The 23,886-nt window shown below is 44.8% G+C and overlaps 1 protein-coding gene across 2 annotated transcripts in view; it reads left to right on the forward strand.

Annotated features, from left to right (window-relative positions):
* PITPNM2 (phosphatidylinositol transfer protein membrane associated 2) overlaps positions 1 to 23,886 on the forward strand; it is a 126,783-nt gene that overhangs the window by 18,065 nt on the left and 84,832 nt on the right. Inside the window, exon 1 of one of the 2 annotated variants that reach the window (XM_027652301.1) lies at positions 11,115 to 11,132. The exons of the other annotated variant lie outside the window; for it this stretch is intronic. The gene's annotated coding sequence lies outside the window, so the exon portion shown is untranslated. Of the gene's footprint in view, positions 1 to 11,114; positions 11,133 to 23,886 lie in introns of those variants that run through there. 2 annotated transcript variants of the gene reach the window in all.

Genomic DNA, 23,886 nt, shown 5'->3' on the forward strand with positions numbered 1-23,886 from the left:
CCACATCTAGATATTAATCTCTGCACAGGGTAGTCTTTTGATTCAATAACTTTTCTTTTCTTCCTTGATCTTCTTTTGCATTTTTTTTCTTTAATGGGCACAGGACATATGGACATAAAAAATAATGGCCCAATTTCACCCCTGCTGTAGCTCATTGACGTCATTAAAGCTACAGCAGGGATGACTTGGCCCAGATTCTTTAAAAATAAGACCTGATGAACAACCCCTCATGGAAAAGCTCCGTGGAGAAGGTTGTCCTGAGCACAGCACAGAGCAGATGTGATGTGACTCACTGTGACATTCAGTAACATTCCCATTGGTGCCAATCCAGGGAAATGGAGGTGGGACCCTTCCTGGAGGGGACAGAAGGCTGCAGATGTGCTGCAGATCTGCTTCTGCCGTGGCTTAATAGAGGGATGGAAAGGGGTGATTATTGAGGTGAGAGGAGGGCACTTAAAGCAGAGGCAGATCTGGGTGGAGACCTCACTCACTTGGAAGTTGTCAGAGGTGTCTCTGCCTGAGGGCTGGGATTGCATGTGGGAGCCAAAAGATGGGAACCGTGGTAGAAAGGATCCATGGAAAAACTTGGTTTGAGTAGGTTTTCAGGAAGATGGTTTGGGTCTGGTTTGTATTTTTGTACTTTTTTCTCGCTGCTGCCCAGAGGTTTTCTGTGACATCCAAGTGTTGCCACACAAGGATCTGCCATCTGAACACGGCAGCTCTCCCTTCCATGGCATAAAGGGGCACTCCAAGGTTCAGTATCCTGAGGTGCAGCTGCTTTTACAGGGCATATTTCCCTCCTTATGACTGTGGAATAGAAATTCCAGGTAATGGAGGTGAAAGAGGGCAATGCAGATCATGGGTGAAAATAGTAGATTTGACCTTTACTTAAATGCTCAGTCTGAATTAAGCTGAAAAATGCACTTTCAGATCTGAACACACTGGAAACAGAGACAAATGTGAAAGGTTCTCAAGAGCTGTTGACTACTTTCCATTTACTAAAATAGTAGTAGCGATTCATGGATGGTGGCTCTGAAAATCTTTACACCAACATACAAAGCGAGTGTTTTGCTCACTGTTATTTATAACTGCAGGAAGAAACACCCTTTACAGAGCAGTCAAAGCCCCAAAGCTGCATCTGAGGTGTGTGAATGCTTGATCCCTGTTTGTACAGCCAATATTCGTTGCCTGGGGTAGCTTTAATTTAACTGAGTTCTTGGTGGTGATAACTGTATCTAGCCAAGACAGGTTCTCTTGCAGTGAGTCCAAGAAATCAGATAGTTCTTTTTCTGATGCCAGACTCTTCTGGTCCACTGAATATAACTGCAAGAACACATAGTTCCCAAGGAGGAAAATGCTTACTATGTTTTTGGTGACAGCTGAAGCTGACTTGGGGGAGGGCAAGATGGAGCCAATACCAACCCTGTCTGTTGCTGAGAGCGTGTTCGTTTTAAGGGAATTTAAGTTGGAAAGTTTTTTGCTGTGGAAAGCCAGAACAGTGTCAAAGTGACATTGCCTAGTATAAATAGTGAAGGGAGAAATTAAATCTTTAAAATATATTCAGTCGTTTGATTAGTCATCCAAAACTCTGCTGGTGAGACAGGGAAAGAAATCTGGGCTTAACCTGATAAATGTCCTTCTAACGGTGGAAAAAGTCATAAAACCCAAAAATTCATGATATCCAGAGAGACCATGCAGCACCTGGCAGCAGACTTCCGAGGAAGAGTATTAATCCGAGAGGAAGTGGGGGGAAAAGGTAACCAAAAACTGCAGCCTTGAGGGCTTTTGGAAGCAAAAGGTATTTGATGTAATGCAGATAAGGATGATTATTTTCTTTTATTGCACAGAACACGCCCTTGTCTGATGAAACTGTCCTGCTTTGAGGTTCTCTGTCCTCGTATTGTCTTCCTTCATCCCGTTCAAGCCCCCTTGTGTCAGTGTGGTGGACCTATTTAGGATTCTGCTTCCACTGAGGCCAAAAGCAAAACTTTATAGGTGTGAAGAGAACCTGCCCTAGAACTGCAGGTGAACCCCCACCAGACTGATGAGCAGCATATTTATGCCGGATCCAATAAATGCTTGATGATTGGAGAGAAGGGTTGAAGAGAATGTAAGAAAATTTTAAATTGCATGTCTTTGACTGACCTGTAGCAGTTAATTTTCCAGAGCCAAGGCTATGTTGTCATGGGTCTTAGCAGACTACAGGAATGATTAATTTCTGGGGTATGTAGAGATCCTTCTTAATAATCAGAAGTGTGTCTTCTGGTTGAAAAAACAATTTTTCAGCAGGGTGGAAGATTGTGAATAGGCAGCAGCACAGGGTTATGGATGCACTTACACAGCACACACATCCCTGGAAATCAAATCCAGCTTCCTTTCCACAGGCTGAGCAAGCAGCATTTGGGCAGTGCTGGGAAATGATGTGCTACAGCCAAGTTTTGGTTCGTGTCCTCTGGAACAGCAGCACGTGGGTGTCATGTTGCACAATCCCCAGGGTGTGGGGGTTATCAGGGAGATAACCCAGGCTCAGCCCCAGCACTCAGAGGGTGTTTCTGGGACCATTGCTGATGCATCCCAGCTTTACAGCCTCGAGTGGAAACTCCAAAAAATCCCAGTTCTCACTGAAGCAGCATGTTCTGCAGTCCAGGTGTGTGTTAGTCCTTGTGCACAGAGTGGATTCACCAGTGGATATATTGACAGACTCTTGTGGATCCATTTTGTTTATGAAGAATTATGAGTTGAAATCAATATGCAGATCAGGAATGCTCTGAGTATCTAAAGAAAATCCTTCCACTGTGTGTTTCTGCACCATGTCAGCAGGAAGGAAAAAAGAAAAAGAGAGCGATGCAAATACCATCTCTATTTATTCAGATTAAAAAGCAATGTGGGGATGGAGCCCTAGAGAACAAGGGAACTGTTCAGTGCTGAAGGAGAACTTTCAATTTATTTGATGGGAAATTTTAATCTCTTCTGGATGATTTAACTGTTAAGCTCTAGAGCAACAGACTCACTGCAGCTCATCACTTGCTGAGTGCTGGGGTTCCACTGGCTGCTCTCGAGTCCTGTAGAGGTCTCTAAGGTTGAGCTGCTTCTTCAGAGCTCACAGAGTAGCAAGGAATGAGGAAATGGGAACTTTGAAACAGCACTACTTGTGTTTATAAAAGAACTAAGGAAATAACCTTGAAATTAATTTGAACTTGATCAGTGGCTCTGGTTTGTCCACTAACTCTTCTATATGTAGCTAGAACGCAAGCAACCAATAAAAGTTTCTTTTAGTTTCTTACTATTTTGAGGTTTATTTTGATGGATTGTGTTTCTAGGTAACTGCTGAAGGTTATTTCTGGGAAATGCTGCCAGAATGTTTATTAACATGTGACTAGACCCAGGTAGAGTCCCTTTAAAAAATGTGGCTGTGCTGTGCACCCTCAGTGAGGGACAGTGACTGTGCTCAAGGGTGAGTCCTCCCAGTTCCCTGCCCACGCTGGGCCTGGAAATAACTCTGTCAATAGTAGAAATGTCACAGCAGGAATGACTCTCTGGATGTGCCCAATTCCATATATCTAAATGAGCTGTGATCCTGGATTTAAAGTGCTGTTTCATAGCTAAGATAAGAGTCACATGAATTAGATTATTGTTGGGGAAAAAAAATAGAGGGGTGCTGATATAAATACTTCTGTGGGAAGTTTAGAGAGCATTAGCTGGTCTTTTTACATTTATGAACATCAGTGGTCAAAGCAGAATCCTACAAGAGATGCTTTCCACATCACAGGAACTCCAGTCATTAAAAAAGTATGTATCGGATTAAGAAGCGTAGGGTTATTTTAATTTGCCTTTGAGTCTTCAGATGTCAGTGTAAGCTTTAATCAGCAGCTGTGCCAGTGAGGAACTACCACATGAAATGGAAACAGAGGATATAGACAGAGATGCTCCTGTCTGAGTGATTTAGGGGCTCCCCAGCACCCCAGGAGGTTACTGCCCCACAGGTATTCACCTCTTGAGCGCTCTTGTCCCTTTTGTAGCTGTGTCAGCAGCAGACAAGGGTGGAGTCCCTGTGGTTTGTGGAGCTGGATGGTGGAGGTGGGTGCCCAAGAGCATCCTCCCAGAGTGGGAGACCCCTGCATAAGAACGTGCAGCACCTGAGCAGAGACAGTGCAAGTCTTGTGATAGCAACAGCTGGCACCTGACTGCCTCTTGGGCTTTAAAATGCTATTTCCTTTCCCTTCTGGGAGTTTCCTCTGCATATGAAACAAACTCCTTGAGCTCTTTGTCTGTTTCTCATCACCCTTTTGGTCTGTGTTCTCCATTGCTTTGAGGACCCTGCTGTGTTCCCTGGGGCTCAGAGGGAGGTACAGCTATGGCAAATGTTAACAGCTCAAATTTGTGTTTCCATGTGTGCTTAATATGCAAAACATCACCTGTGTCGTGTCAGAGGCAGTGATGAGCAGTTCTCTCCCTCCCTGTGTTCTGAGATGCTCAGTTTTGGCCTGGTACCAGTGATTTCTGTCCTGAGGAGCCAGAAGCAGCAGGGCAGGGAGGGTGTCCCTTCTCAAGGTCGTGGTGAGTCCTGCACTGCTGAACTTCTGATGACCTGGAGGGAAGGGACTTGGCTGAGGGGATTTCTTAATGCTCATGGCTGGGCAGATGGCTGTTTTCTGCAGGTCTCCTGGTCAGTGACAAAGGCGTATTCCCTGGACAGGATGGCAGGAAGTTCAGGAGGTGGGACGGCAGGAAGCAGTTTTGTGATCCCGAGCTACTGCTGGTGGAAGAGCTGCCCTTGCTTTTAAATCTGCTCTGCCTCTGCATTGGTGAAGTTTGTGTTGAATTTCATGGGGTGTTCAGGGCAGTACCTGCTGTCTCTCTAGAGAGCTGTACTTACTCCTATTGTTATCAGCGTGGCTGTTCACTAGTGATAAAGGACAAAGGGAAGAGGACCAGGATACTCATACTTGGAAACTGGGTAAACTTATATTTGGGTTTGTCTCTTGTAGCAGAGAGTCAAGGCAGTTACGGTCTCCCTTGAAGGCCTAAAATGTGCTTTTATTGACTCCTTGGGCTTTGTGAAATCATGATGTGGGAAAGCTTCCTTTGCCCACATTTTAGCACTGACTTAATAGCTGCCTCTTATGAATTGAAATAGCTCCCTATGCCATTCCCTTTCTTTTAAATATAAGCTAGTCTGTATTACTAATAAGCATGTTAACTTAATAATACAGTTGCTTTAAATCAAGTGGCTCCAGTGTTGCCAAGTCTGGTAGCTCAAGGAGATATTCTGCCCAGCAGAGACACGGTGATGTGCCGGTGTTGCATCTTTGCCATGACCACTTGATGTTGCAGAAATGCAGGATTTGGTAACTCACCTTACACTACTCACTAACAACCTTTCATCATTCAGCCTGCCATGGTAATTTAAGAGAAAGTGTCAGTTCTCCATCTCCTTTCACATATCATTGTACACACCCTGACTGTTCCACTCACCGGCTTTCCTTGCCTGTGGAATCTGCCTCTTTCCCTTAGCAAAGCCTGACATGGAAGTGGAGCTTGGGGCACTGCTGCCCCCTCGGTTTGCTGAGGTGTCACCTGGGCTGTTTCCAACTCACCCCTGAGCTTTCAGATGCTGCTTCCTGACCTAAAAACAGATAAGAAGTTCTGGGCAGGGGCTGAGCTCCATCAAGCTGCACTTTCAGGAGTTAAGCTGATTGCAGATCTCTCATAAATAAATCTCTCTGTATAAATAAATAGTTACATTATTACAGTTCATGGAAGCTTTCAGAAAGAAAAATTTCCCGACTGAGCCGTTTGTGCAGCCTCTGCTGGCTCTCAGAGATTGGTGTCATTAATTGAATTTTGGCTTTTCCATTACAATGGATCGTGTGCTTTTTGCTCGATGCACTTGTAAGAGTGTGAAGAGACAGAATATTCAGAGCTACTTGCGTGGTTTCTGTGGCTGTCAGAGACTGTGCAGCCGTTCCACGGAACTGCCTTATCCTTGGGTCTTTGGGAGTGTGAGGGTTTCCCCACTGGAGCCCATGCTGTGGTTGTTGGTTGGCTGTAGAGACCTGGCTGTTTGTGTGCTGCTGACTCATTCTTCCTGCAAAATTTCTCTTAAAAACCCCAAAACCTGTCTGTGTATTACAAGTAGCCAGATTATTCTTTCTACAGGGAGTGATCCTTGCTGGAAATCGATCTTGCCTAATCCAGAGCATAGCAAATGTAATAATTAAGTTCTGTTTAATTTCCATACTCGTTTGGTGGGGAGACAATAGCTTGTTCTTAGAAACTGGGCTTTGTCTTTTGAAAATACTCTTACCAGTGTTACTTAAACACCATATTGCAGCCCACCCTTATTAGCCACTGATTAGAGGGTCCTTTGTGAAGTGTTGTCTGTTTCTGACATAAATTAATTAACATGGGACCCCTAAAATTCCTATGGAAATGGAACAGGATAAAACCAGATAAATGTGTGTTCTGGGCTATGAAAGTGGTCACAAAACTCATTTCTTAATGGGACCACTAGAAGAACAAACAAATCTACAGAGACATGGTTGTAAGCCTCAGCTAGAAATGTGTCTTTGTGGATATAATTAAACTTTAGTTAATAACATATTGTCCTCAGTCTTGGCAAAGAACTGCATTTGGGCTGTGGCTACACGTCCAAAGCATTTTTACCAGATTAACTTTGTGGTCTGGAGCTTTCGGAGCACTGGCAGCTCTTGGGTTGCTGCTTTGCATCTCAGCTCGTTCCTCGCACGGCTCCAAGAGCACATGAACCTTTTCCTACAGAAATGGGTGATTTTCCCAGTCCCTGACCTGCTCTAGAGGAGGCAGTGGGTGAGTTGGAGAGAGTGTTCACCAGCAGTGCGTGAGGAAGGGTGAGGGGTGTGAAGGTGATGCTTCACGATTCACTTTTTGCATTGCAAATCCCGTTCCGTAAGTAACCCTCTCCCGTTAAATGATTTATTATCTCTCAGAGCTTTTCTTCACCCTGGAAAAAAAGCAAAAGATGATCAGTGTGTTCGAAAGCTCTGTGCTGAGCGTTATATGATTAAGTTGTAATTTTGAAGTGACGCATTTGGGCATATAATTCTCAAGACCATCTTTGCTTTTCAGGGGTCATAAATACTGGTTCCAGCTGTAATGAAGTGCTGTTCTACTTACTATGTTCCTATCATTGTGTGTGTGTCTTTTGTTTAAATTATTAAATCACAGTGGCAATGACCATAATAATGCGGTTGTTTTATGTCTTGGAACAGGGGAAAATAATTTTATTTAGTTGGGATAATGTAATTGTAACATGCCTCTGGGTTTGAGTTGAAGGGGGAGGTGGTGCAGGTGGCTGGCAAGACAGTGCTGTTCTCTTGGTGATTTTCTGCAGCAAATTCCACAGCCGTGGAGTGGCAGCATATTTGTTTTTAATGGAACAATTTGTGAGCAAACACTGGGATGTTTATGATGACAAGGAAAGCACTAGAAAAATAGAGGCTATAAAATCCCACTCGTTAAGGGCAGCAGCACGAGGAATTGGCTCAGTCAGGTGCATCTCGGGGGAGGAGGTGTGGAGCTGAGATCTGGCCCAAGCCATTATAGGCAAAACACTGGAGCTCTTTGCACCTCTGAAGGGCCATGTGTAGGGTAGGCAGCTGTCTGCCTGGGTGGTTTTGCAAGGCAAAGTGCCAGGGAAGGACTCGTAGATCCTCTGATGCAAACTGCTTTGCAGATAAAGTCTTTATTTCCCCTTTTGAAGGGAAAAGATGCGTGATGGTTTCTTGAATCAGGATGACTGCACCAATTCAGATCTAATTTGATAAATGAAGTATAAAGGCCCAGTGAATGACCTTCTGTAAAATACAAGAGTGCCTGAACCATTTGTGCTTTAAATCTTGCTTCACATCTCTGTATTTCCTGCTCATGCTGTTCATTAGTCTCCTGTGCCTTGTTGTTTTGGGGCTGATAATGGATAGCTGAGTGGTGCATGCTGAAAAGAAACCTCCTGTATAAGTAACCTGCTTTTCTTGGCATAAATACCTTGTGGATATGAGACACAAACTCTTCTGTTTCCCCCTCTTTTGCATTTGTAGCTGGGCCCTGACGTGTCCTAGTGCTCCTTAGGTATCCCCTCAAGTCCAGTTTATTGAAGCATCCCTTCCTCCCAGTGAAACCTTACCGTGCTGTGGCTGCAGCACAGACTGTGGTTTCTTTCCAAATGAATCATGAGGGTTTTACAAGCTGTAAAACTTCTCTGGAGAGCTTAAGGGTGTGACCAGCTTACAAGCGTGGGTGAACTTTTTTTTTCTCCTTTTCTGGTTTGGGGCTGAATATATCCTGACTATATCCTGAATATCTGCTTGATGCTTTTGATTGCCAGCAGGATTTGCTTTTCCCCTTCAGATGGGGTGCAACACTATCCCAGGCTCTTGTGGCTGCCCATGAAGCTTTCCTGGGAACTGGGTGTAGGAAGTGATAAAACTTTATTAGTGTTGGTTCCTCCGCTCAAGGTAAACTTTTTATGAGCAATGAGCTTATGTATTTGGAAGACAAAATTGCCCATTCCTCTGACTGGGCTTTGCTTAAGGAAAATGTGTCTTTTTGCCACCCCAGCTCCAGGGCTGCTGCCCTATTCCCTGTGGAGGCTGATTTGACCAGTCCAGCTTAGTCCAAGCCACTTCTCTCCAGGTGTTTGTTCTCCTGGTGTTCCCTATTTGGGAGTGTGGTGCAAGAGCCCTGCGAAGGGACAGTGGGTGGGCAGAGCTTGTTCCCTTGGGCTCATCCCTGTGCCTGGGGGCTCTGCTGGCAGTGGGGTCACAGCTGGGAGGCTTTGCTTGCTGGCAGTGCAGTGCTGAGCTCTGAGATGTGCTGTTCTGCTCTGTCCCTACCTGGGCTTGGAATGCTTAGGCAGTCCTGGAGGGAGCTGGCACATCCTCTCTTATCTCTGGCATGTGTGCTGGGCTGGGAAAGTCTGGAAATCAAGGGTGTTTGCAGTAGTTTGGAGCTCTGGGTCGGATCAGTCCTTGCACAGTGTCCTCTGTGGCTCCTCCTGGGTATTGGCAGCTGGTTCTGCAGCTGGAAAGGGAGTTGCTGCTCCAAAGAGAGACTTTCTCCAGAGCAGGGCCCTGGCTAACAAATCTGGAGCTGGCAGTGACATGGATCTGGCAGAGGGCAAACCAAGCAGGTAGGAACTGTCAGGAGCTCTGGGAAATTAGAGGGAAAGTTTTCTTTTTTTTCATTTTTCAGGCATATGCCAAGAATGGGTGGTTCAGAAGGGGAATAACTGGCACAGCATGATGGCAACATACTCAGCTGCCCTGTCAGGATGCTTTTGCCAGGAACCTTTGGACCTATTCTTCTTGGTGTAAATAAAATCAAATAAATAAAATACCTGTTACTATAAATAAAAGTGAATGAGAATGATTACCTCGAGTCTTTGGATGTACCTCACATGGTCAGCATTTGTTCCTTTCTCCCTCTGCAAGCAATTAGTGGAGAAAGAGGGAACCATCCATGGGCACAGGCATCAGCCAGGCAGCAATGAAGGCTCATAATAACTTTCTCCTATGATAAAAAAGATATTTTTATAGTCTGAATTTTTTATTTTACTTTCCCCCTGGTGGGAGAGAATTACTGGTGATGACAGTTGGTAGACCATCTCCTGTTGGGAAGCACTGAATGGAGGAATGATTTATTGAAGGAAATGTGTGGCAAATTCCTTTATGATGCACTTTTTTTTTCCCCCTTATTTAAAGAGGTTGTTTATAACTAAGAGACCATTAGTGCCCAGGAGGTAATTTTGTTGTAGCAGTACCTTATTGAATGAAAGCTTGCGAGTCTGTTTCTGGATGGAAGCCTTGGGAACAGCTCCTGCATAATACTGTACCTAAGCTTTTTTTGCCTTTCTCCTTTTTTCTACTTTAAATTGAGGTTGGTGCAGTTCCTTCCCATGTAGTTTAAGGAACAGCTTTGTGAAGAACATGTCAGCATTTGAATTATGCTTTTCATTTCCCATAGCCAATTCCCATCCTCTCCTTTCTCCTCCAGGGTTTCTAGAAGGTTTCTTGACAAATCTTCCCCCTCACCCCCTGCAACCCAGAGACAAAAACCCAGGAGCTCCTTTATGTGCTGCCTGGCTGCTTTGCCTCACTCTCTGATGCTGTTAGAGAAATTCTGGGACTTTTGTAAAGGATACTAAAATTGGGGGGTGGCAGAACTGTGCTCTAGGGAATCTTGCTCAGGTTACTGCCCCCAGCTCTGCCTGTACTAAGGAGCAGTCAGAACTCATCAGTGTGAAACCTTCTCCACCAAGGGAGTAAACAACATGGATTAACTGGTAAGGGATGCTGAGCACTCTGCATCCTTTATGTGAAGTGGGATTTGTTACTTCTGGCTTGAATACTGACCTCATACTAATCCTATATTTAAACAACCTGCCAGATTTTCCCCATGGCAGCAGTTAAGAGATAGGAGGGAGAAGTGTGTGGCAAAGATTGAGGCTCATTGCAGGAGCAGAGTACCTGTTTGGTTTAAAATAATCTTCCATGTGATCAAAAGAAAGGGGTGTGTGTTCCTGATTATCTCCCCTGTAAAATCTTTTGAGCTGTTGCTGCAGAATTTCTAATGCCAAAGCTTCTTTCAGTGATAAAAATGGTGAGGGAAGGTCATGTGTATTTTACATCTTCCCCCTTTTCCCCTCCCTCCAGTTAAAGCACATTTGGGCTGGAGTGCACTGAGCTACCTCGGTGCAGAGGATATTACAGATTTCCATATTGCAAGCCCTAATTTTAGCTGCACTCTGCAGGGTTCATGCCAATACTCACCCCCTTGCATTTGCACTTTGGGTAGCACTCATTACACAGTGTGAGCTTCGCACATGTGCCGCTCCTCCTGCAGCTTTGCTGGCAGGGGATTTGTATTCCCACAGGAAAATAGTGGGGTTTGCGTGGGGAAGGGGCTGGGAGGAGGAGGAGGATGCTGTGTTGGGCTTGTTGCAGCCTGTTGGAGGCAGTTGGATGGGAGGAAGGGGGAGAGAGCTCTGTAATTCCCTTCTGCTCTTCAGTGAAGTGCAGGAATGGCTCGGTGTTACCTGTTGTGCTCCTTCGCTGTGAAAGGACTCCCAGTCCAGTTTGTCCAGGCAGAGACTTGACGTGAGTCCAAATGTACTTGACAATAGTCTCTCTGCTGTCAAAACCTCTCCTCCTTCTGTGACAGAAACAAAGCTCCAAGAAGCATTCCTCTCCTTCCTTCCTGTGGCTCTTAAGAAGGACTCTGCATCCCGGAGTTGCTCTGGGGAGGAAGTTTTTTACTGGATTCGAAGCACTTACCCGTTTTCCATTAAAAAATTTGACAAAGCAGCGTGTTCAAAGCAAGATAGCCACAGAGAATTTGGATTTATGCTTCCTTTAATTGGCCCACATAAGATTTTATTTACTGAGAGTGTCCAAAGGGAGCTGTCGAAACATTGCAGAAAGAGTGAATGTGTCCATTGTGGTAATGTGCTTTTGATAAATGCATTATGGCATAGTTATGAAGTCAGGAAGAAGCCTTAATTACTGTTATGAAGCCATTAGAGTCTAAAGCAGCAATTTGTGCTCTTGTTGCAATTGTGTTTTATATTTCTTCACTGAAGACTTCGGCACCAAAAAGTGCTTGTTTTAGGAGATAATTTATGCCTTTTATTTCCTTTGCCTTTTTAAAATGGTGCAGCAGTGACTGTGATAGCAGTGAGCTCCATGGATTCACATAAATAAAACCCCCCACAACCTTTACATGGAGCACCTTCTGGGAATTCATACAGGGAAGTGATGTCATATGACCTGTTAGCCATACCCAGATGGCAGAAAAAAATACTCGATTCTCCCATTGTAAGAAAAAAAAAAAGAGGGAGAGAGGGCGTGATTGGTCTCCAGGAATCTTGTGTAAATCTTCCTCTGGGGCTAGGGAAGGAGAAAAGCTGGTCTTGGAAACTTTTTATTAATGAAAATTGCTTTGGGAGATCAGTCAGTGTTATAATAACCTACAGATGGGGTCAACAAATCGTCTGTCCCTGGAAGCCTTTGCTTTCCACATCAGCTGCTCCTCAGCACAGCAACAGCCTGAGCTGTCTCACTCAGGTCTCTCCTGACAGCCACAAAAAGCAAATTATTTGGAGCTGACTGTTCTTCTACCAAAAATGTGTGCAAAGAGTTTTGTTTTCAGGTGTTTTATCTTTTAAGTTATTCAGAGAAAGGCTGTTTAATGCTCACTTACCTGTTTTTAGTGCTTCGTAGATGTTCATTGAGTCGGGTAGCACATTATTTATAGCAGATGTTAATTTAAAAGCCTGAACTTTGTTACCCTTCAGCATATAAACATCTTAATTTCAAAACCAAAAGTGACAAACGGAGTTGTAAATCAAAGGTTAACAGGCATAGTTACACGAAGGTATTGTTTGCTCAGTTGTTAAACTGATTCTGTGCTGCTTTCTTAAATGGAATATTTCTTTAGTGACAGGAAGGTTAAGTACAAGTTGTACTGTTATGAGAAAGGAGGAATTAACATTATTTAGTGTTTTTCCAAAGCTGATTGCTTAAAATAATCACAGGTGCAACACAGTAGCACTGATCCTGTTTACAGCAGCTCTGGAAGCAGCTGTGGCTGCCTTTGGCCACCTCAGAGGGCTCCAAACTGCCCCTCATTGGCCTCAGTTTGGGCTCTGACTCTTGGCTGGCAACAGGTTGCCCGAAGAACCTGTGGTTGCCCCGTCCCTGGAAGTGTCCAAGGCCAGGCTGGACGGGGCTTGGAGCAAGCTGGGATAGTGGAAGGTGTCCATGGCAGTGGGTTGGAACTGGATGGTCTTTAAAGTCCCCTCCAAACCAAACCATTCAGTGATTCTAGAGGGCTTGTTGTTCATAAGCTTTTGGCAAAGAAAACACCTTTTGAAAGAGCCCTTCTCAAGAATGGGGATATATATTCTCAGTGCACCAAATGGTGGCCTCCATGTCTGGCGTTTTGGGGTGTCTGAGTCATGTTCTTCATGCCCAGTCTGGGATTGAGCCTCTTCAGTTGCCACTCACAAAGATAACTAGAGATGTCAAGAATGTCTGTTCAATATGTTGGAGCAGCTTTTTCCCTTTGCAAATGTGTGTTTATCTTTGCTGTCTAGTGTGGTCTGTGAGGGCTGTGCTCTTGGGCTGTTTTTCTGGTTTGAGCAATTTAAAAAAAAAAAAAAGCAAAAACCTCACAGACTACACCCCCCCAGCTGCCTCCATCCCCAACACTTAACTATTCCAAGGCTGTGTGGTTTTTTTTTCTCCGTGTGCTTTTAGCATGCTGAGCTGGGGAAGGTGATGATGATAAATATTACTGCCTTGTTTCCCAAAGCTGTTGGGTAAGATCTCTCACTGCAGCATCTGAAGTATTACTGGAAATAGTCAGAACTGTTATAACAACATCTCTGGCGTAATTCTTCTTTTCCAAAAGTCTTTCCCTTCCCTTTATTTCTGGGTAGAAGACACTAATTAGGGAGAATCAGGTGTCAGCAAATGTTCCAGGCTCCTGAATCAGAGCGAGCACTGAGACATTCCCCTTCGCTTCAGATGGCAGCATTAATTCTCAGGGTGCACTGATAGTGCTGCTGCACTTGTCATCGTGTTTGTGTATTTCCAAACTTAAAATGCTTCCAGTGATGATGTTTGCCCTGATTGACTGTCGTTAGAGGCTTTGGTGCTCTGAAATTTGGGTTGAGTTCTTGAAGTCTGACACACGGCATAAAAATTCTTGGAGTGCTACGTCTCTGTGGAGTGACAACACTTGAGATTAAACCTAAGCATTACTACTCCCAAGGAGATAGTCTGAGTATTTTTTTCCTCTCCAGAGTGCTCTACACTGAATAGCTCTACAATTAAAATTGATATATCTTTACTTGCTTAATCTAATAGCTATTATTTCCTCTTTGTTTCAAATTTGAGTAGTTTGGGCCAGTTCATGCTCCAGAGATCTAATTGCAATGAAGTTGTTCACAGCTGTGAGCTTGTAGATGTGTTAATGGGATAATGTGAAGCTCTAAAGAACCGCTTGATGAGTCCAGAGGAATTTAACGGGATGACTCCCCCGCTCTCCGTGTCTGCCCAGGCACGGTTCTGTCGGGTTGTCATCGTTCCAGCTGCTCTCACAGCCTTCAGCACAGCCCTTCCAAAACTGTGTGTGTATTTGTTCAGAGGATTTGGTGTTGATATCCAACTTGCAGCCTGGTGCTGTTTCACTGGTTTTGGTTTGTTAAAATGTTCCCCAGAAGGTGCCTGGTGTTGCTGGATGTGCGTTTCCACTGGCAGGTTTGAGGGCAGGTCCCTGTCTGCTCAGCTTGTCCCTGCCCCAGGGAGGGGGTTTTAACCAGTTCAGCTCTGTCCCTTGCAAAGTTTCCTGGGAAGTGTTTGACCCTAGCTACACACACATTCATAGACACTGAAACCACCCATTCCTCTTCAGGCATTTGGGGCAAATGCCGCCAGAAAATGGCACAGAGGACAAAAAGTATATTTGCCTTCTAAAATCCTTTCAGCTTTTAACTATTACAGATATAATTAGAAACACAGGCAAGGATTATTATCCTATAAATGCCTTTCTAGTCTGTTCTGCTTTTGTAACCTTTTTTTTTTCATCTGTCATCCTGCTTTGCTGCGTGTTCTCCTCACAGCCTGGCGTCTCCACCACCATGGCCCATTACTGCCCTAGCGCTTTGCACTGGCTCTGTTTGCTTTTTCCCTCTATTTACGTCAGAGCTGTCGTCGGTTGGCTCTGCACTGGTGTTCTCCTGAAGCCACCATCATTCAAACAAATAGGTAGTTCTTACTGCTGCAGGAAAATGAAGAGCTGCCCTCTGCAACTGCACATCTTCTCCCTCTGCTGCTCAGTAGATGAAGATTTTTGGCGTGGTTTGTTTTGTTTTTCAAGTGCCTCAGAAGCAGAAAGTTGAAGCTTTGTGTGAATTGGGCCCTGCAGGGGCTGATGTGGGAGGCACAGCAGATCCCTTGGAACAGGGGTGCAACTCCATACTGGGAAACCCACTGTCAAGGCAGGAGCTGCCTGGGCAAGGTCAGAAGGAAAGGCACTGCTTTCCTGTGAGAACACACCACAGTTTGTCCAAAAACCCCAAACAAGATGCCTGAGAGACCCTGAGTGGGAAGGTGAGTCGGCCCCTGGAAGTGCACCTGAGCCCTTCCCTGCCTGCACACTGTGGTGTCCTGGAGTGCTGGAGAAACTGGGAGAGGAGTCATCTGACATGGTGTGAAGGTGGCCTCAAAAAACCTTTGTTAGGACCACACAGCATTTCCTTCCAAAGGTGATCCCCTCAGGCAGGACCACAAGTGGGAGTTACACTCTGTAGTATCATTTTATATTTTATATGTGTCTGTGTCAGTGACTGCTGAGGATGCTCAGCAGCTCCAGGACTGGGATCCAAGGCACGTGGGCTTGGGCACCCACAGAGCAGTGGCAGCAGCTTGTAAAACAAACAAACCCCCCTAAAACTCGGGCTCATCCTTTCTCAGACACAACTGAGCTGTTCAGCCCTGCCCAGAGGGAAATCGATGCTGTGTTTGGGCTCCCTGTTGCTTTCCGTGGAGGTGAGCGTGTTTATTTTATTTGAGGAGTTGGTACATAATCAGTCTTAAAATTAACTGAGTGCCTGTTGACTTGTCACCCTGTGAATGAAAACACATTGCTGGTAATTTGTTTGACATTATTCTGTCCTGTTGTCAGGCTTCTAATTACATTTAGAACATAACCCAGATGTCTGTCTGTCTCCTTCTGTCTCTTTTTTTTTTTTTAATTATCATTATTATTATTTATCTTTTTTGTTGTCAAACATGGAAGGGAACATTTCTCTGAAGTGATGGAAGTCTGTTTACTCCTCTCTCTTTAGATTAGTAGGTGGTTGCAGGCTTATCTCTTAAAACTGTTCCTTTTAAAAGAGAGTGTCACTTTGGGCATCCAAAATTGCTGTTCCCTTGTGACTTTGGATTGACCTTCTGTATGCTTTAGGGGTATTGAAATATGTTTCTATCTCCATTAAAATGTTTCTCTAGGTACTGCTTTCTAAATATGATCACATTCCCAACCTTATTTATTTTTAAAGAAGAGATAAATTGCTTGTGCTTTCAGGGGATTAAAATATTAATGTATTTAAATATAACAGTGAAAGAGAGGCAAGGCAGAAGGGGTTGCCCTTTCAAAATGTGCACAAGTGAGCAGTTTTTTATGGGATCCATTGGATAAGCATGTAATATTCCTTGCCAACACTAGCTTTTGATAATTAGCAAAGGAAAACTCAAGCTGCTCAGTGTGAGGTTTTATTGCTCCAAGTCTATCCTGTGGCTTGAATTTTCCTTGAATCACAAGATTTTAAGCACCAGAAACCCGTTTTTTGTATAGAATATTGGATAACCAGTGTATTCAAGCCTGGTTTTCCGAAACCATTAAGGCACTTAAAGCATCAAAGGACTTCTGCTTCCTTAATGGGACTTCTACACACTTCACCTCTGTTCCCACTTGGAGAAAGCCATGTTGGCTTCTGAACAAGCTCTGTTCCCCTTGTGGTGGTTCTTTTTTAGCTGATCTAAATTTGCAAAGCAACAGGGGTTTGTGGAGACTGTTTTTAAGGATTAGAAACTTGACTCTTGGTCCCTGCTGACTTGGGGTTTTTTGTGTTATCGATCACCAGCTATTGGAGCTCTGAGCTGTGGAGGGTCACTATTATATTTAAGGGCTGTTTCCTTAGGCAAAAAGTCAGGTCTGGCTGGTTCCAGCAGGGGACAGATCTTTTCTGTTCTGCAAAACTTTGTTCAAACAGAGCTCATGGCAGGGGAGAAGGTAAAAGTATATGAAAGGCACAGTGGGTTGCTGTAAGAAAGAAAAACTGACAAGTAAGAATAAAGGAAATAAAGCAAGCGTTCAATACATGTGAGCCTCGGGCACAGAGACTGCAAATTATTATGTGGTCCCTGCCATTAGTACAAATACATCCCTGATTTTCCCCTCTGCATCCCAGCCAACAGGATCTTAATGAAGGACAAACCATGCAAACAAATTCCCTGAACTACTTCTGCCTCAGCTTGAAGCAAGTCATGTTCTGTATCACTGGTGTGTTCCATGTTGGTGTGATGGTGCTTTTTGATCCACTGCTGTTGTTACGTGGGGTCTGGGCATCTGTCAGACCTGCCACCTGCAGAGAGGGCTCCTGGCTGGAGTCTGGAGTAAAACTGCACCAGGGACAGAAACTAAACCTTGGGTTTTCATGATGGAAGAGCCACTTCCCTGGAGGGACAGAACTGCTGGGCAGAGTTGGGCTTGGCTAAAATATTGCTGGCGTTCGCAGTTGGGAGAGAGGCTGGAGGGGAGGATGTTGTCACTTAAAATTCCTCTCTGATCCCTTCCTGCTTTTGTTGGCAGCCAACAGTTAAAGGGGGAAAAGGCATTTTGGCTCTGGGCATCTGGGCCCAAGCCTGGCTGCCATCTCAGTTGGCCTCAGCTGCCTTTGAGGATCTTGGCCCTTATAGGAGCTGACAAACAAGAATTAATCGATGACTCACCAGCACAATAATGTCAGAAATGCTAGCTTTGTTTTGCTGTTACTGCATGTTCTTCAACCTGTAACTATTTAATGCATTTTTTAGCCTGAAGAGAGGTTGTCATGGCCATGTACAGCAGAGGATAAAAATGGAGAGTGGGTGCCTTTGGAAGAAAAGTGCCTGTGGTGCAGTGCAGGTGGATAAGTTGGCTTCCACCAAGAGAGGGGGGGATTGCCAAAGCCTGGCTGTGCAAAGCTGATTTTAGTCCAAGTGGTTGATGGAACAAAAAAAGGGTTTCTCTAAAGGTTTGGTGTTTGGTTTTCACTCTTGTTTTTTCTCCTGAAGCAGCACAAAACAGGATTGTGCTGCCCAGCTAGAATTTGTAATCTCAAGTTCAGGAAAGCTCTGTCTATGCATGGTTTCACATGTTGGGGCTTAAAGGGACAAGTTAATTCTTGGACTGAGGTGGGGGAGAAATCCTCGGAACAGCAGTGAAGCTGTAATGCAGTATGTCAGTTATGGGGAGGGGAAGAGGAAAAATATGCTTATTTATAGTTCAGTTAATGAGGTAAGAAATGAACATAAATTTCTTGAGTTGGCTTTGTATTCATTAGTTGCTGAGTTCACTGAGTGTGGTTTCCAGTGGGTATGGCTTTTTTTTTTTTCCTATGCTGAGAAGTTACTTAATAAATTAGGGGATTTATTAGCAGGAGCCATGTGTTTTCCAGCCTCCAGCCAGGAGCAGGTGTGGAGGAAGCGTGAACCCCCTCATGTTTCTGTTGGAGCATTGCTCCTCGGTGGGAGCACATCACACCCTGCACGGGTCCCTCCTCAGCTCTGGGACTTTCTTCTGGGCAATCTGTCCTCTGTGACAATATGTAAAGTGTCTAAACTTGATTGTGTGTGTGTGTGGTTCTGTGGGGTTTTTTTCCCCTAGTTTGACTTTCCTTCTCCTTTTAGCCCTAGACTTTCTTGTTGTTCCACAGTAAGCTTTGATATTAATCATATAGTATTCATCCTCTCCCTACCCTCTTTCACTCCCACTGTGACAGAAAGAGCTGCTTGATCTTTTTTGTAAGATTTTTACCTTTACAACTGCAACTTTCAAATGAAAAAACACCCAAGGAACTCCCCCCCCCCCCCAGACTATGCAAAACCCAATGAGGCTTTGAGGAAATGTGGGTGTCATTTAAATATGTAACACACACACTCAGGTTTTCTCCCTGTACCTGCTGTCTAATTTCCCTTCTCTCAATAGTTCTGGCTAACGCTGGGATCTTTCTCTGTTGGAGCTCTGCTATTTATGAATAGGGCCAGTCCTATCTGTAGGCTGGGGAATGCTCACAAGTACAAGGAGTGCTCAGATTAACAATGTGCATAAATAGCAAATAGTTGAAGGACCGAGTCCTGGGAATAACAATCAGGAGGAGATGACCCTGTTGAATATGTGATGAAGGGAACAGCTTTCCTGCTTGTCAGCCCTTTGGTTGCTGGCCCCACTGACGGTAAGGGTATATTTTTATTGCAGTCAAGTTCAGCTGGGCACCCAGAGATGATCTCCTCCCAAATTCTGCTGATCTTACCAGGCTGAAGAGGTGCTTTCAGGAGGGTAGTTTTTTGAAATGGTGCTGAGGTCACCTGCAACAGAAACAGTGATTTATTTTCCTTTACAATCACAGAATCATAGAATGGCCTGGGTTGCAAGGGACCTTAGAGATCATTCAGTTCCAACCCCCTTGACACCTTCCACTAGACCAGGTTGCTCCAAGCCCCATACAGCCTGGCCTGGAACACTTCCAGGGATGGGGCATCCACAGTTTCTCTGGACAACCTGTTCAGTGCTGCTGACTGAGTTATCCTGCTACTGCTGCTGTACTTTCTTCTCTACAGCAGGCTGATTTTTCAGGGTAATGCTTAGTGCACTCATTTGCAAAAAGCCTGTAGTACTGGTTCTGTCTTTGACACAATTATCTCTAATGCTCTTCCTCCTCTTATTGCAGCCCTCCCGTGTGTGTTCACCAGATGTTCCCATCACACTTCATGTTCCCCTGTATCCCTGAGCTATAAGGGAGAAAACAAGAGGGCTTGTTAACCTGTGTAGTGCTCCTGTGGAAATGGAGAACTGCCTCTCCATCCTCACCAGGAGGAGAGAGCAAAGCTGCACCTACACAGTTGCCTCACAAAGGCTTCAAGTGCTTTCCAGCCCTTCAGTGGGAAAAATCCTGGGAGCAAATGTTGTTGCTTATTTAATTACTGTTACTACCTGGTATGTTTGGGGCAGCCTTTTAAGTGAAACTGCCATAAGGGATTTGGTGAACTCATTACTTGTTCTGCGTGTAACAATTTCTGGGTCTCCCTGGCCCTACCTGGGGAAAAAAATCCACTTGCAACATCTTGAAAGAAGAGGCTGCCGAGGCCAGGGCAGTTCAAAGTATGTGGTGGTAATGTTGATGCTCATTTTCTGCTGGGTGTTTGGAACTTCTGTTAGCATGAAAGATTTATTTAATACACTGCTTTCAGTGCAGAATAAGCATAAAAGTGCCCTTAGCTGTGTTTTCAGGAGGTGGCCGACACGCGGCCCTTATCTCTGTAACATTTCAGTGATGATAAGGCATCTGTAGCTCTTTCCGTGACACAGTTTAGTAAAGCCAGCAGCCTTTTTCCTGGCTGATTTGCAGAGAAGCTGTGGAGCTGCTTTTTGACTTTGCTGCACAAAGTGGTGGGTAATGAGCACTGTAAAACCAGGTCATTTGTATATGAAGCGTGAACTCTGATTTCAGTCTTGTTGGGCTCTGGCTGCTCAGGTTTAGTCTTCCTTGGTCATCCCTGTTCTGGGCACCTGCTTCACATCAAGGATAGAGACCAGAATATGTCGCTTTCTGGTTCTCATCCCTTGTGTAGGTAATGGGAGGAATGTGCTCCTGATGTGCAGAGGGAGCACAGCACAGGGATGCTGCTACAGGGATGCTCACCTGCCTGAGACCACACTGAACCACTGTTGGGAGCAGTGGTGGCTCAGTGTGGTCTCAGGCAGGTGAGGACTGTTCTCATGCATGTGCTGATCACACTGCAGTAAAGATGAGTATCTCTACATGGTATTTCTGGGACTGTCACGAACTGGTACAGCTTCATTATTAATGTTGACCTTTTCCCTGCCCGGTGAGACATCCATCTGCAGCATCCACTGGAGAGGCTCAGGAGAGCAGTATTGTGGCACCTGTTGTCAAAAATGGTCCCTTTTCCCTTTGCTGTAAACTGTCTCTTGTGATGTTTTCCACATGGCAGCCCCAAGTATGTAAAGACGTGTGTGTTTTCTGTGAACACAACTGCTGCTCTTGACCCATCTGCCAGCAGTTCTGCTCTTCAGACACAGCTTGTTTCCTCCTGGTGTCTGTCTCCCTGCTCCATCAGAAACAAACAGTTTAACACAGCTTTTTTTAATGCAAAAGAATAACTGACTCTCCTTTTAAGGGCACGGTTCAGAGCATGAATGATTCCAAGGAAGGGCTGAATCTCCTGTCAAATGGGTATTTTAATTTGGACAACTGTATAAAGTATTTGTCACTGTAGAAAATCTGTTCTACTGCATAAAAATTCCTTAAGCAAGCATATCTGGGCAATGCCAAACCTGGTTAGTGGAGGGTGAAGCTTCTTGAGAGTCCCTGTCCTTTGTGCTCAGAAGAAAACCTATTCCATGCTTTGTCTTTAATTGAGTTGGGTATGGCTCTGCTACAAGAGCTTTCTCAGCAGCACAACCAATATTGGTACAAGAGAAAGAACAGCCATTTGTTTTACTATTTAAAGGAAATGAGGGAGGAACAAAGAAAAAAAAATTAAAAAAACTCAAACACAAAACAAACTGAAGAGCAGGGTGCTTTTAAAACACCTGCCTCTCACCTCTGCTGAAAAGGGCATGTAACTGAATTAGGGAGGGCCTGGATTGTGCAGTCAGGAGTCTTTCCACATCATGGGCATCGTGCTGCCAAGGGCGTGCTCAGGAGATGTCCTCTAATTCAGTTAGAAGTGCTCTTCCAGGAACCATGTCATTATAGAGGTGGAAGTCCTGGGAGCTGAGTGGGTGCAGTAATACAGGACGGCCACTGCACTCTTTCCTTCTCCCTGCTAAAAATGTCTGTGGAATGAGCCATGTCCTGGTGTGGCTCTGCTCCTGCCGGCTGGGACAGCAGCCTCCAAAGGGCTCCTGTCCTGTCCTGGTGACCCAACTCCTGGCAGGATGCAGTGGGAAGGGCTCTGCAGAGCTGGATGAAGTCTCCTCTGTCCTGCTATGCCTCTCTTCTTTTCAGGACCATCTTCCCCAACAGTGGAGGCCTTCTGATCTTTCCATCCTGGATGTTAAATTTTTGGCATGGACGGGTCTGCCATAGGTGGTGTTGCCTCTGCCTGGCTCTAAACAAGGAGAGCATCTGGTTGTGGTGGTTGGGATGTCTGCCTTACAGGGCTGTAATTTGATGGGAATAGAGACAGGCACAGGATGAAAATCAGCTCAGTGTTTGGGCTCTCAGTTGGCACCCCTTAACTGTGCTGTTAATTTTTTTGGGGGATTTTTTGTGTGAGCTGCGATCTGGACAGTCTGCTGAACTACCCCTGCTGTTTGGTAAATTCTCTTTTAAAGAGAAGCATGTTTGACACTGGAATGTTTGACAGCTTCCAAAATTCCTCCTGCACAGTGATCCTTCCTGCAAAGGGGCAGCATTGCAGGATGGGCAGTGACTCCAAGGGAGCTGCCTTCATTCCCTTGGGAGAGCATCCTCGGAGTGTGCTCTCTGCACTGTGATGTTGCTCTGTCCAGAAAACATCTGGGCCTTTTTGTTGTAATCGTGTTTGTACATTCAGACCAATTTTGATGGTTATGAAGGTTCAAAAAAATCCCAGAGATCTTAATAAGCTAATTCAGTAACTGTTTGTGGCTTTTGTTGTTCCTCTTTGTTGTGAGGACAGACCTGGTTCATGCTGATGAGTGCTGCATGAAAATTATATTATTAGTAATTACTGGTAATTTCTTGTCTGGAAGCTTCAGGTTTGTGGGAGCACTTAAATCCATTTGCTTCCGTATTCCCTCTGGCTTTGCTGTGGCGTCTCTCGGCACCGGGTACCTCAAGTTCCCTTTTCTCCATGGCAACTTCTCACACCAGTTCTGTGTGGAAGAGACACTTCTCCCTCTGTCCTGATGTGTTTTTTCTGCCCCATCAGTGTATCACCAACTCGTAGAGGCCTCCCTGAAGCACAGGGAGCAGCACCAGCCGTGGATCATTAGGGATGTCGGTGCAGGGCGATGCACCCTCAGGGATGAGGGGAAGGCAGAGGACCAGCGAGTGCTTCCCATTTTCCCCTCCCCGCAAGAGAAATTGTAATTTACTTTTTATTTTAAACGTGCTGTGGTAATGCAGTGGTTCTTGTCAGCTGGCAAAGCTAAGGATTAGTCATAGAGGCTTGTTTTGTTTTCTTCTAGGGAAGCTGGCAGAAAGGTAAAAAGAAAAAAGTGTACCCTCAAATAAAAAATCCCTGGAAAAAAACAGCCCTAAACTGACAGCTTTTCAACGAGAATGACAGTATTGCTGTATTTGCTCTTCATGGGGAGCATCACTTGGCTCAAATCCCTCTTTTAGATTTAGATTAGGGATATTTCTGATTTTTTATCTGTGCAGGGAAACATGCAATGGAGGTAATCTCACCTGGCATAGCTGAGGAAATAAATGGGAGTACTGATTAGTTGTTCAGTTTGAGAGTTATATTTTTCCCTATACCAAATACTGAGTTTTTTTCTTTAAAGATCATCATTGGAATAGAAACATTTTTATCACCCTCTCAGGCTGAGATTAATAGAGGGGGACTCCTTAAAAGCTGTATCTTCTGTTTTGATTTGGTTTCCAACATCCTAATTACTTCTACTTCCAACCATGCTGCTGGATCTGCTTTCCTTTCATCTTCCTGCCTCTGATTGGAAGTAACCTTAGACCAGAAAAGAAGGAAATCTTTGCTGTAGGTGAGATAAGCAGCATTTGTGGAGGAGGGCCGGTGACTGGCACCTTTCACAGGACCTGGAGCCTGGGAACACTTGGGATTACTTGGGAATGCAGTTGAACTTGAGCAGGCACAGGGTCACCTTCTCAGCCAGCTCTGGAAAAGGGTGGTGGCTTGAAATTTGCCTGGGAATAAACAGTAAGTAAACCCTGGGATGTGTTGGTGAGGCAGTTCCTGCAGAGGTTCCAAGCTTTTGTGAAAGGTGCAGGCAGGAAAAGCAGAGGGGTTCGTTCCTTTTTTTTAATCTTTTTTTTTCCCTAAGCTGTAGCAAATTTATCTAATTTTTTTTGTTGGTGGTGGTTTAATGTAGAAT

Source organism: Corapipo altera, unplaced genomic scaffold (genome assembly GCF_003945725.1).
Source record: "Corapipo altera isolate COAL_440 unplaced genomic scaffold, ASM394572v1 67, whole genome shotgun sequence".
Classification (NCBI taxonomy): Eukaryota; Metazoa; Chordata; class Aves; order Passeriformes; family Pipridae; genus Corapipo; species Corapipo altera.